General features: G+C 46.2%; 1 protein-coding gene across 1 annotated transcript in view; it reads right to left on the bottom strand.

Moving 5' to 3' along the window:
• LOC126190917 (uncharacterized) overlaps positions 1 to 14,994 on the bottom strand; it is a 481,361-nt gene that overhangs the window by 137,860 nt on the left and 328,507 nt on the right. The window lies entirely within an intron of this gene.

The following is a 14,994-nucleotide window of genomic DNA, read 5'->3' as shown; positions in this document are numbered from 1 at the left end:
TTACTCGAATCCAACAGATCTATAATTTTTGATTCGCGAAATTGTATGCACCACTTTGACTTTTGTAATTCCGACATCGGATTCTTAATGAGTGACCCAAAGAATCTAAAACGAACACAGTTATGTAGATTTTCACATCCATTTTTCTATTGTCTCCATGTTTTGAAGCGAGCTGGCCTACTGTCTGCCACCGTGAACAGTTCTCTTCGCTTGATATCATGAACGTACTGACTTGCAAAGTGTAGACGCATTATTTTGTGATTCTGAAATGGGCGCATTGAGCTACATCGTCCAGAAGTTTGGTGGTATTGTTACTGTCTCGCGCTGCGCTTATACAACCACACGTTACGTGACTTTTCAGTTTCATTTATGTAAAGTATTGTCCAGAAGGCTTCCGACGCCGTTCTTTCAAGCCGTTTCTAATGACATTGTGTGGCTGCGAAATATCGTTCGCTGTCAGGAATGTCATAAGTTCGAAGTAACTGATGGGAAGTAATATAGCAAAAGCGAAGTGATATCTAGGGTTCTCCAACTAAGTGTTATAGGTCCTCAGATGTTCGTAATCTATATAACCGATTTATGAGACAGTCTGGGCAGCTGCCTTAGAATGCAACTGATGCTATGCCGGCTGGTGTAGCCGAGCGGCTCTAGGCGCTTAAGTCTGGAACCTCGCGACCGCTACGGTCGTAGGTTCGAATCCTGCCTCGGGCAGGATGTGATGTCCTTAGGTTAGTTAGGTTTAAGTAGTTCTAAGTTCTAGGGGACTGATGACCTCAGATGTAAAGTCCCATAGTGCTCAGAGCCATTTTGAACCGATGCTCTGGTTTATTGTCTAGAAAATTCTTCAGAAGATCTAAACGAATTAACAAAATTATTTAGACAAGATATCCGCAAGGTTTGAAAAAATAATTGATTCTGAACAATAAAAATGGTGAGGCCCTCGATATAAGTACTAAAAGACTCCTTTCAATTTCGGTTACTCGATAAATAATCCATATTTAAAAAGTTGTTGATTCCACTAAATTTCGTACATCGTAAACTGGAACAATCACGTAGAAAATACTGTAGGGAAGGCGAACCAAAGACTTCGTATTACTGGCAGAACACTTAGATGATGCGTCAAATCTTTTAAAGAGACCAAGTCGTCTTCCGCAGTGTTGCTGCGCGGTACGGTATCGTTACCTAATGGGTTTAACAGAGCACATCAAAAAAGTTCAAAGAAGGACAGTTCGTTTTATATTATCACGAAACAGGGGAGAGAATGTCTCGTATATGACCATGTTTGGTTGGTAGCATTAAAATAAAAGCGTGTTTCGCTGAGTTGGGATCCTTTCACGAAGTTTCAATTACGAACTTCCCCCTGAATATCAAAACATTTTGTTGACAGTCATGACCATCGCGGTAAGATAAGAGAAATCAGAATTCGCACGGAAATATTTGGCGCGCATTCAGTTTTCTCACGTGCTATTCGAGAGTCGAGTGGTGGAGATAGAGTCATAAAGTGGTTGTATGAAACCTCTGCCCAACATTTAAGTGTGAACTGCAGAATAATCGTGTAGATGAAACTGCCAGTCGCTCCCGGCGTTAGGTGCTCCATAGTCACGCCTGAGTCATCGCCAGACGCCTGCAAAGTGCAAGGGTGGGTGCCGTCTCAATCCCGGCGCGCGTGCTGGGGGTGGGGGGTGGCGGTGCGACCCTTTGTGCCTCGGGCGGCGCTGGGTGTGGCGCGCCGTGGGGTAGGTCAGGCGTGCCAGTGAGGGGCAGGGGGGCAGAGGGGTAGGTCAGGGAGACCGAGGCCGCCCGCACACAGCTGGCCGCCCGCGCTGCCGCACAGCGGCGTGCGCTGGTACGGCACGGCGCTACCACGAAACAATACACAGTATGGCAGGTGTAGCCACAGCGCGCCGTTGTGTATTCACTGCGTTAAGCCGCGTTACCACCGGCAACGAAAGTTTGTATGTCCATCCCCCCACTATTGCACGAGCTGATCAGCTCGCATTTGGGAACACCCTACTTGCTCATTGTCACGCCAGCTCGCCTGACTGGATAGTTAAAAGTCGTTTAACTTACTTGCCGCATACACCTTCCTCCACCCCTGTTCAAATAGCAAAGAAATAGGTTTTGCCTTCCACTAAGTACGCTGAGGAGCCAAAGAAACTGGTACACCTAACTACGAGTAGTATCGTGTAGAGCCCTTGCGAGCACGCAGAAGTGCCGCAACACGACGTGGAATGACTCGACAAATGTCTGAAGTAGTGCTGGGGGAAACAGACACCGTGAATCTTGCAGAGCTGTCCATAAATCCGTAACAGTACGAAGGGGTGGACATCTCTTCTGAGCAGCACGTTGCAAGGCATCTCAGATACGCTCAATAATGTTCATTTTGGGGAGTTTGGTGGCCAGCGGAAGTGTTTAAACTCAGAACAGTGTTCCTGGAGCCACTCTGTAGGAATTCTGGAGGTGTGGTGTGTCGAAATATCCTGCTGGAATTGCCCAAGTCCGTCGGAATGTACAATGGACATGAATGGATACAGGTGATCTGACAGGATGCTTTCGTAGGTGTCACCTGTCAGAATCGCATCTAGGCATATCATGGGCCCCATATTACTCCAACTGCACATGCCCCATACCATTACAGAGCCTCCACCAGCTTGAACAGTCTCCTACTGACATGAAGGGTCCATGCATTCATGAGATTTCTCCATACCCGTACACGGCCAACCGTTCGATACAATTTGAAACGAGACTCCTCTGACCAGGCAACATGTTTCCAGTCATTAACATTCCAATCTCGCTTTTGACGGGCCCAGGCGAGACGTTAAGCTTTGTGTCGTGCAGTCATCAAGCGTACGCAAGTGGGCCTTCGGCTCCGAAAGCTCATATCGATGATTTTTCGTTGAATGGTTCGCATGCTGACACTTGTTGATGGCCCAGCACTGAAATCTGCAGCAATTTGTGGAAGGACTGCAGTTCTGTCACGTTGAACGTTCTCTTCACTCGTCGCTGGTCCTGTCCTTGTAAGATCTTTTTCCAGCCACAGCAGCGTCGGAGAATTTTTTTTCCGGATTCCTGATATTCACGGTAGTCTCGTGAAATGGTGGTACGGGAAAATTTCCACTTCATCGCTACCTCGGAGATGCTATGTCCCATCGCTCGTTCGCCAACCATAACACAAAGTTCAAACTCGATAAATCTTGATGACCTGCCATTGGAGCAGCAGTAACCGATCTAATAACTGCGCCAGACACTTGTTGTTGAGAGGTGGCATGAGCCCCCTCTCATATTTCTATCTTACTCTGAGTAATTCGATTTTCCTCTCTAATTGCATGCGGTGAAAAGTCGCTATTCCTTCACACGCGGACTTCCCACGCAGCGTCTCTCGTCACCCGGGTTGTCCGTTGACAGGCGGTTTCTGCTGAACTTGAAAGGGTTAAGCCAACGGGTGTGAGGGAGTCGAGTGGATGCTTTCCAGACGCCGACATTGTCATAAGAGCGGGGTGACATGCTACAGGGGTCTGACGGAGCGGCTGGGCTAGGGATTCCGTTACTTCGCAGAAACTTAGTGAAAACACTTTCTGGCGGGTTACCAGCGTGGCGTGGGAATGACTTGTATTCCGAGGCAGTCTTGGCGGGAAAATTCCCGCGTTTTCTGTAGAATCATAACTGTGATTGACTGGCTCAGGGGATAGCTCTGTGACATAGCAAAATCGCCGCAGAAATTAGCGCCAAGTATCTCCATTGATGGAATCGTAGTGCGTTGGCAATAGAATGGAATTTTCCGCCGGTTTTCGAGTTGCTGATTGGAACGTTTAACCACGGCCACTGTCGTGGGGGCGGGAATGTTCTGTGTTCGGCTTGTACAGGTGCTCTTGAGAGAGTCGGATATCGCCTTTCGGTTGGAGTAGGTTACAAGACTGAGCTCTCGCTGCTCTGGACAGCCTGCCTTCCGTTGGCTGCCTCATGTACTTTCATTTAATTGTAACTGTTTGACGAAGTTGCTGAAGTTTTGACTTCAACGTAACTTTCTGAGTACAGTTGGCAATTGAGCGTTCTGCGTACAAGCGGCCTATGTTGTCCGTCTTGAGCAGTTTTGGCTAAAGTGGACTGTATCGGAGTTACTGTGTGACTTCTCTTGTTAAAATCACTCACTGTACCATCAGTGCTTGTGTAGCTAGCCTTCTTCGTCTCCCTCAGAGGCGTATTTGTGTTGCTAGGAAGTCTTTAGTCTGGAACAACCAGACCAGGAGAATTTGTTTCGGGCTATACTGGCGACATTATCATCACCACGACGGGACGTCGAAGCAACCAGACATCGCCTCCGGTACGCCAGATAGTGTCCTTGCAGTTAAGAAGACAGCTTGGTAATGTATGTCCGCAGCACCGGCAGATTAGGGAATTTTGCTCTGTGATAATCAGAGCTCAGCAGAGCGCGCATGTTCCCACCTTTTCTTACGCGGTTCTGTCTTGGATGTTCATTGTCTGAGTTCTCACTACTGTAGCAGCAATTAATGTTGGGTTGGCTGGGTGTTTCTCTTAAGATTTGAGTTGCAAGGAATTGGCTCCACATACCACTTGGTCATAAACGTCACAAGCTAGTTTATGGACAACTTCACCTTTACAACATTTATTTGAGTATCCAGTTTGACGTATTGTAAAAGTTTCATGTGTTTTGTTTATTATTTTGAGTTTAGTCATAACAAATCAAATTGTTATTTTGTACAGAACTTTCATTCTGTGAATCGGTAAAGCAACCCTTTCATTTCTCACTACGTTGATGAAACTTTCCTTTATGTAACTAATTTCTATTCAATTAAATTATTGCAGGTGCCAAACTCTTTTCTGCTCCACTTGCAGTGTCGATTACAGTCAGTTCGCGTTTCTTCTTAATCCATGTGCAACAGCAAAAGTCGCAGGTAGAAAAGGGGGGGCTTAGAGCATCATTTTCATATGAAAATTCTAGAACAATTTAGTGTTAAATACACTGCTAGCCCCGGCACCTCGCATTGTCTTGTATAGGCGTTTCCGATCGCAGCGCCGTGTTCTGCCTATTTACAAATCTCTTTATTTGAATACGCATGCCTATACCAGTTTCTTTGGCGCTTCAGTGTATAATACGCCGTAAAATGGCAAAATGTGCTTGTACCTTTTGGTAGGAATCTAGTTGTAGCCTTCAGAAATTCGTTATAATCAGATAAAAAGATACACAGCAGGCATGACACAACATATTCCACAAGTATTGTAATTTTACACACATAAAAAAAAAAGTTTTACATCACCCTAGTTCCCAGAACTCCTGAAGATAGACGTTGACTGTGGATATTGTATCACAGACACAGTCCCTTTGACCAGATATGTCAATAAACCCGCTCAAAGATATAAACAACCATACATGGGCTGCGGCTATTAGACGGAAGGGGTCCGAGAACCGATCAGTTCCAGTCATTCCACCTGGAAGAAGGTACACGTCTCGTGTTGTCTGTAGATCAACCATGCCTAGACGGTCAATGGCGCGGTTCGATCGCGTCCGCAATGTTACTTTGTGTTAGTGGTATCGATAGTTCCGATGCCACAGCGTAGGTGCACGCACCTAGGTTGTCACTACGAGAGCTGACGAACTACGCCGACCACAGCGCCCTCTAGCCGACGCTGTAGAGCTCAACGAGCGCCGCTCTACTTTCTGCCCAGTTGATCAAGAGCAGACGGCCGAGAACCATCGCTTTACTTTAACTTGTTATTGAGACGTTCTACACTCCTGGAAATTGAAATAAGAACACCGTGAATTCATTGTCCCAGGAAGGGGAAACTTTATTGACACATTCCTGGGGTCAAATACATCACATGATCACACTGACAGAACCACAGGCACATAGACACAGGCAACAGAGCATGCATAATGTCGGCACTAGTACAGTGTATATCCACCTTTCGCAGCAATGCAGGCTGCTATTCTCCCATGGAGACGATCGTAGAGATGCTGGATGTAGTCCTGTGGAACGGCTTGCCATGCCATTTCCACCTGGCGCCTCAGTTGGACCAGCGTTCGTGCTGGACGTGCAGACCGCGTGAGACGACGCTTCATCCAGTCCCAAACATGCTCAATGGGGGACAGATCCGGAGATCTTGCTGGCCAGGGTAGTTGACTTACATCTTCTAGAGCACGTTGGGTGGCACGGGATACATGCGGACGTGCATTGTCCTGTTGGAACAGCAAGTTCCCTTGACGGTCTAGGAATGGAAGAACGATGGGTTCGATGACGGTTTGGATGTACCGTGCACTATTCAGTGTCCCCTCGACGATCACCAGTGGTGTACGGCCAGTGTAGGAGATCGCTCCCCACACCATGATGCCGGGTGTTGGCCCTGTGTGCCTCGGTCGTATGCAGTCCTGATTGTGGCGCTCACCTGCACGGCGCCAAACACGCATACGACCATCATTGGCACCAAGGCAGAAGCGACTCTCATCGCTGAAGACGACACGTCTCCATTCGTCCCTCCATTCACGCCTGTCGCGTCACCACTGGAGGCGGGCTGCACGATGTTGGGGCGTGAGCGGAAGACGGCCTAATGGTGTGCGGGACCGTAGCCCAGCTTCTTGGAGACGGTTGCGAATGGTCCCCGCCGATACCCCAGGAGCAACAGTGTCCCTAATTTGCTGGGAAGTGGCGGTGCGGTCCTCTACGGCACTGCGTAGGATCCTACGGTCTTGGCGTGCATCCGTGCGTCGCTGCGGTCCGGTCCCAGGTCGACGGGCACGTGCACCTTCCGCCGACCACTGGCGACAACATCGATGTACTGTGGAGACCTCACGCCCCACGTGTTGAGCAATTTGGCGGTACGTCCACCCGGCCTCCCGCATGCCCACTATACGCCCTCGCTCAAAGTCCGTCAACTGCACATACGGTTCACGTCCACGCTGTCGCGGCATGCTACCAGTGTTAAAGACTGCGATGGAGCTCCGTATGCCACGGCAAACTGGCTGACACTGACGGCGGCGGTGCACAAATGCTGCGCAGCTAGCGCCATTCGACGGCCAACACCGCGGTTCCTGGTGTGTCCGCTGTGCTGTGCGTGTGATCATTGCTTGTAAAGCCCTCTCGCAGTGTCCGGAGCAAGTATGGTGGGTCTGACACACCGGTGTCAATGTGTTCTTTTTTCCATTTCCAGGCGTGTATATGGAACACGGCTTCGCACCTACGTGCTCACCTGTACCAAGTTATGTATTCAAGTGTATAATCCGGGTTACACTATAGTAAAACCACTATTACTTTACTTGCAGTACCGAAAGCTTTACCTTACCTGCTCCTACTCGCTTCCTACATTCGGCCTATGTTACAGATTTTAGGAGCAGACCAACGCGCCGCCTTCCAAGCGGGATACAAAAGGCTCTCAAAAAGGGAAGTGTCCAGGCGTCTCGAAGTGAACCAAAGCGATGTTGTTCGAACATGGAGGATATACAGAGAGACAGGAACTGTCGGTGACAGGCCTCGCTCAGGTCGCCCAAGAGCTACTACTGCAGTGGATGACCGCTACCTACGGATTATGGCTCGGAGGAACCCTGACAGCAACGCCACCAGGTTGAATAATGCTTTTCGTGCAGCCACAGGACGTCGTGTACGACTCAAACTGCGCGCAATAGGCTGCATGTTGCGCAACTTCACTCCCTACATGCATGGCAAGGTTCATCTTTGCAACCACGACACCATGTACCGCGGTGCAGATGGGCCCAACAACATGCCGAAGGGACCGCTGAGGACTGGCACCACGTTCTCTTCACCGATGAGTGTCGCAAATGCATTCCACCTGATAATTGTCGGAGACGTGTTTGGAGGCAACACGGTCAAGCTGAACGCTTAGACACACTGTCCAGCGAGTGTACCAAGGTGGAGGTTCCCTGCTGTTTTGCGGTGGCATCATGTGGGGCCAACATACGCCGCTGGTGGTCATGGAAAGCGTGGTAACGGCTGTACGATACGTGAATGCCATCGTTCGACCGATAGTGCAACCATATCGGCAGCAAACTGGAGAGGCTTTCGTCTTCACGGACGACAATTCGCGCCCCCGTCATGAACACCTTGTGAATGACTTATTTCAGGATAACGACATCGCTCGACTAGAATGGCCAGCATATTCTCCAGACATGAACGCTATTTAACGTGCCTGGGATAGATTGAAAAGGGCTGTTTACGGACGACGTGACCCACCACCCACTCTGAGGGATCCACGCCGAATCTCCGTTCAGCAGTGGGACAGTGTAGACCAACAGTGCCTCGATGAACTTGTCGATAGTATGCCATGACGAATACAAGCATGTATCAATGCAACAGAACGTGCTACTGGGTATTAGAGGTACTGGTGCCTGCAGAAATCTGGAGCACCACCTCTGAATGTCTCGCTGTATGGTGGTACAGCAAGCAAGGTGTGGTTTTCATGAGCAATAAAAAGGGCGGAAATGATGTTTATGTTGATCTCTCTTCCAATTTTCTGTACAGGTTCCGGAACTCTCGGAACCGAAGTGATGCAAAACTTTCTTTTATGTGTGTATAAAGGACTGCAAGGACTTGCTGAGGTTCATATCATTGGAGGGCGGTCACTATTATAAAGATATTTCAATTTCGGGGTTTCATAGTAAATTTTTGATTTAGTCATTGCATGCAAATATTACAAAAACCGAAAAATAGAAAATTTAATTGCGCTTTCGCAGACTTAGCTGCTCTTGATTTAAATGAAATCACGTGTTAATACAATAGTTTTGTTATGGGTGCGATCACTTGTAGTGTAACTATCTAGTTTTGGTAGAACTCAGAAATTTACGAAAAGCGCACTTGTTAGCTACTAAAACTATCCTGCTTTCTACCTCTGTCTAATCATGACCCACCTGGACTCCCTACATTGCCTAACCGTGTGACCAAATCAGCGACACATGAAACATACAACTGCCACATACTCGGCCCCAGGAACAAGATGCCTAAGCACATTACACTGCATGCACTGCGATTTATCCCCAGAATTACCTTTAAATTGAGAGATAGCCACTGATTTTTCCAGCCTCAAAAACGAAACTCTACTTTCATCAACACACTTAACTCTTGAACCCATGATCGTCACCACACAAAAAAGACGAACCCTTAGAGATGTTGCCCACGCAAATCCTTACCTTTCTGAAGCTATGGGAACCAAGCCTAATTCATTCACGAAGTCAGGCGAAAGCCGCACAGGAGTGGCGGATCACTGTGGAACAATTAAGCAGCATGTGGAGCAGTACCTGGATGGTAGACGAGTAGCTGTGACCCTGGATGTTTCGCTTTCTAGCGGCATACTGACTCTGATTTTATGCATAAATTTTGCTTATCTGGGACGACGAGCCATACAATAGTTTGGTCCGCAGGTAATCCAAGTTCTGGAGGAATGGGTCCAGAAAGATGGAGAGTGAATTTGTAGAGTGAAGAAGATGGGAGGTAGCCATAAAATTTTAATGCAGTAAGTGTAAAGTGTCTGAAGTTGGCAGCTTCGCATAAAACTGGACATGGTCACGGGTCTTCCTCGTGGAGGAAGTGTCACAATGTAGTTTTAGTAGAACTTTTGTTATGGAACCGCGGTGTAGCATTAGGTCAACATACCGCTAGGCAGCATCACGGTATGACATGTTCGCAGAAGGATCGTCGTTCATGCGTCGGAACTTGGATTACACAATGTTAATTCAAATGACTAGGAACCTGAAAAGGCACGATTGAGGCTGTACGAGATGGAGAGAATACGACTGCTGAAGTCACAAGCGTTGACTGTTTTATAACTCGGGATTGCTGAACCATCTTTCCGGTGGACGGGCCGGGTACTAAAGAAGTTTTAACAACCCCGTGTATCCACTGGTGTTCTCGACTTCCTACTCGGGTTTCCTATGGGAGTCACTCTGATAAGGCCTCGCGCTGCTGCTCCCAGCTGTAACTGGCTGGTCACCACACAGCAGTCAAGTCTGTTATACCTCTGCGTTCTACCGGTTGTTGTGATATAACAGGCACTCCACCTGAATTAGCTATGCATCGTTCTGCAACTACTTGGGAAGCGACCAGCGTCAAGAATGACAACTGCTTTCGCGTAAAGAGCAGAGTCGTCAACTAGTATCTAGCTTGTCCTTTCCGAGCGGTGGCTAACGGAGTTTGTTATGTGCAGTTAAATGTATTCGTATCTTCCTGTAGTGGCACACAACCCTAAATAGCCAGTTATGTGACAGTTTTTAAGATATAGACCAAAGCTTGATTTATACCGAATCTTCAGCATTTAATTAGAGTTGTAAATAGGCTACATTCGTTGGCAACATAATACCAGAAAACAACCCTTAACAACAACTACAGTCGTGATGATAAATTTTTGCAGCATCCTGAAGAGTCCCACATATAAGAGATCACGTAGGTTCCACCAAACTAGTCGGTTTATGTAAGTCACATTGGCGTAAGGTAAAGAAAAGGCGTAAAGAACAGGCGCTGTCAGAGATAGCGGAAACGATCGACAGAGAATGGGACGCTGGACGCACAAATGCCCATATTACACTGTCAAAGTTGGTATGTAAAAGTTAGGACCACGCGGTAACTTCTATAGAAGATATGATTAAAGGACCTCGTCAAAGATTTTATAACGCGTTTTTTTTTTTTTTATAAAAGATACGCGAGAGAGATTTTTTAGGGTATAATTCGGATCTAAGTGATGGGTCAGGTCTGCTCTGTTATCTAGGTAACGTACAGATCATTGGCGCTTTGAACAAACGGAGCACTTCCAGGCCAGGTGGAAGACGTAATGTTTTTGCCTCATTCGTTCGTGGGACGCTGGGAAGTCAACTTGATCGTCGTAGATGCGGAGCCACTGTTTTTCGTGAAACAGCTTCAAAGCAGCATAACTTGTGCTGCATATGAGTTTAGCGTCTATTTCTCACCTTTTGATTTAATTATTTAATTTCGTTTAATTATCTTTTCAAAGTAAAAGCTTGTGTAAATTCTAAACGTGTTTTTCCTTCTGAAAACCACACGCGTTTCAGGCGACTGAATAGATGAACATTCCGTTATTCACTCACGTGTTTAACATTGGAGTCCTTACCGAGTTGCTTTGTGTGGGTTCACGTGGTGTGTGAAATGAATTCTTACGTGGAATTGATGCTCTTTCTAAGTGAACTTACATTTGTTTCATAATAGCAAAACGATATTTGAGCAATTTTGGTAGTTTTGCCTGGCTGTTGGTCACGGGAACCCTACATTCTTCCGCATGTCCTGGTGGTGTTAATATTCTGCAGCCAACATTTGTCTACACTGTTCGCATTTGTTCTCAATTAATGAAATATCGTTTTGTGAAATCTCTTTATCTAATAGCTGTGGCTCAATAACAGAAAACGTTATTGTTTCGTAAAGTGTCGGTGTCGTCTTCTTTACAATTCCGTGTATCATTGAACAGTAAAATTTGTCCATTTTCAAGCATTTTAAGTGGTTGCATTCCTTGCCCTTTCATTTAATTATCACTGTCCGAAATTGGTTTAATATTGAGATACTGTGGCTCCTGGACCCAATATGTTCATCGTACGTCCCAACACGAACAGGCATGCAAACCACTACTCTTTATTTCAGTTGGCAGTCCCAGATACGAGGATTTCAGGTACAATGACTGCAAGTGAGTCGCGTAGCGAGAGCGGATAAAAATAGGCACAGAACGCGTTTCACCAGTCAGGTTTCGTTTCCGTAACGAGCTATTCTTATGAAAAGACGCATCAACTTAGAGTAACTTGTTCATGGTCATGTAGATGGGTTCTTCCATTATTACCGGATTAAATTCTGTCAGATACATTCTTCTCTATTCGTTTGGATTGGTGAGATAACAGTAACACAGCTTTCGTTTGGGCTTGACACTATTACGTGCGTGATTCTTGATGTTCAGCGGTTTGTGGGAAAGTAGACCTACACCTTAATAGTCAGATTTCTAATATTCCGCTGTGTAATATTTATGTTGAGAAAAGTGCAACTTCAAATTCATTTCATTTTCATATTTGGTCTGTAGAAACAGTGAACTGAAGGTTTCCGAAGCCAAAATTTTATCTAAAATGACAAACTACTATCCCCGTCTAAACAAAGATACAATCGAAACACACTGACTGAGAAAAAAATGAAACACCCAGAAGACATGGCCGTATGTCAATGTAAATTCACGCATGCAGATGCCATGTGCGTGTATTTAAATGATTAGAGCTGCAATTCTCTGTGACAGATGAGCGCCCGAAGAGGGGAAACCTAAGCTAGCTGCTACTTATTTCTCGGATATCGCTATAACAAAAGCAAAAACGATTAACGCTACAAAATATGGGGTAGTGCCGTATGGAAAAGCAAAACAAGGCGATTAGGCACCAATACACTGAGGAGGCGAAAGTCATCGGATAGCGATATGCACATATACAGACTACGGAAGTATCGCGTACCCAAGGTATAAAATGGCGGTGCATCCGCGGAGCTGTCATTTCTACTCAAGTGATTCATGTGGAAAGATGATGATATTTGGTTTGTGGGGGCTCAACTGCGTAGTTATCAGCGCCCATACAAATTTCCAATCATTTCACTGTGCAGTCTCGCCACTTTTCCGAATTATGATGAAATGATGTGGACAACACAAACGCCCAGTCTCCGGGCGAAGAAAATACTCGACCCGGCAAGGAATCGAACCTGGGACCTCTTGATCCAGAGGAAACAACGCTAGCCACTAGACCTCGAGCTGCGCACTATGTCGAAAAGTTTCCGACATGATTAAGGTCGCAAGACAGGAATTAATAGCCTTTGAACGCAGGGTGCTAGTTAAGAGCTATACGCATGGGACATACCATTTCGGAAATCGTTAGCGAATTGAGTATTCCGATATCCACACTGTCAAGAGTGTGCCGAGAATACCAAATTTCAGTCATTCCTTCTCACCACGGACAATGCAGCTGCCAACGGCCTTTACTTAACGACCGAGTGTAGCGGCGTTAGCGGTAGAGTGTCAGTGCCAACAGGCAAGCAACACTGCGTGAAATAACGACAGAAATAAATGTGGAACTTAAGACGAACGTATCCGTTCGGACAGCGGGGAAACATTTGGCGTTAACGGGCTGTGGCACCAGACGGCTGACGCGAATGCCTTTGCTAATGGCACAACTTTGCCTGCAGTGCCTCTCCTAGGGTCGTGACCATACTGGTTGAACCCTAGACTACTGGAAAACCGTGGCCTGGCCAGATGAATGATGATTTCAGTTGGTAAGAGATGATGGTAGGGTCCGAGTGTGACGCAGACCCCACGAAGCCATGGATCAAAGTTGCCATCAAGGCAATGTGCAAGTTGCTGGTGCTTCCGTAATGGTATGGACTGTGTTCATCCGAAATGGACTGGATCCTCTGGTCCAACTGAACCGATAATTGATTAAATGGTTATGTTCGGCTGCTTCTGTTTTCGTGAACTACATGTTCCAAACAACGATATAATCTTTGTTAATGACAATGTGCCACGTCGCCCTGCCACAGTTCTTCGCGATTGGTATGAAAAACATTCTGGACAATTCGAGTGAATGATTTGTCCACCCAGATCACCCGACATGATTCCCATCGAACATTTATGGGACACAGCCGAGAGATCAGTTCGTTCACAAAATCCTGCACCGGCAACACATCCGGAAGTATGGACGGCTACAGTGGCACAATGGGACAATATTTCTGAAGGGGTCTTCCATCGACTTGTTGAGTCGATGCCACGGCGAGTTGCTGCACTTCACTTGGTAAAAGGAGGTCCCACACGATACTGGAAGGTACTCATAATTTTTTTCAACTCAGTTTACTGATTAGAAGCGACGGAAATATACATCTATCTTCGTACCTTCGAAATTAATAACATCCAAATGCCTTATGCATCTGAAGCAAAGTATCTCAAAATGGCTCAAATGGCTCTGAGCACTATGGGACTTAACATCTGAGGTCATCAGTCCCCTAGAACTTAGAACTACTTAAACCTAACTAACCTAAGGACATCACACACATCCAGGCCCGAGGCAGGATTCGAACCTGCGACTGTAGCGGTCGCGCGGTTCCAGACTGAAGCGCCTTTAACCGCGTGGCCAAACTGGCCGGCAAGCAAAGTATCTCCTGACAGCGCTCGACTAGTGCCTTCAAATAAAAGAATCAGATTTTTTTTGTAAACAACTGAAGCAAAGTATCTCCTGACAGCGCTTGACTAGTACTATCAAGTAAGACACTCAGATTTCTTGTAAGCAATATAATTTGTATAATTAGTAGGAGCAGTGATCAAAATTGCAGTCTTTAGCTATGCGCTTGCTTCAGCTTTCAGTAGCTGATTAAGAGCTGTGCCATTTTTTCTTGCTGATCAAATTAATATGAAAATAATTTCCGAGAGACCCGTATGAAAACTAAGAACATCACATAAGAAGGGGGAAATTCTCGTTCAGTATCACATATAATACATGTGATAGCAATAATGCCAGCAAGAGGCAGGATTTTGTAATCAATGATTCAATGCTAATTTCAATAAAGACAGAATATTTTAGTATGAGAGCAAACTGGTGTAATTAGATGCACAGGTGTTCCACAAGGATGTGGAAATGCAGATGCTAGCCAAGTCTGCAGGTTGCGCTGTTGTATTTGACATAGAAAGGTGCCTGTGCTATGTCATTAACACGTTGCAAGAGTCAGTAGTATTCAGAATTGTGTTACGTGCAATTGTGACTGCATTATGTCGGAGCTAAGAGACGTGTAACAGACTATTGGTTTTCGTCCGGTAGGTGCTTCCGTAACCAAGGAAGCCGAAGAGTTTGGCCTTTCTTGAGGTATCGTATCAAATATTTATACCATATACAGGGAAAGCGGAAAAATATGATCCATTGAATCACAATTTGGACAATAGAGTGTGTGGAGTGATTGCGAAAGAAAGTCATTGAACAGGGTTATGACGAAAAATAAGAGGAGGACAGCTGCAAAAGTCACTTCA

Source organism: Schistocerca cancellata, chromosome 6 (assembly GCF_023864275.1).
Source record: "Schistocerca cancellata isolate TAMUIC-IGC-003103 chromosome 6, iqSchCanc2.1, whole genome shotgun sequence".
Taxonomy (NCBI): Eukaryota; Metazoa; Arthropoda; class Insecta; order Orthoptera; family Acrididae; genus Schistocerca; species Schistocerca cancellata.
The sequence above is the reverse complement of the archived record's forward strand: the minus strand, read 5'-3'. Positions and strand labels throughout refer to the sequence as shown.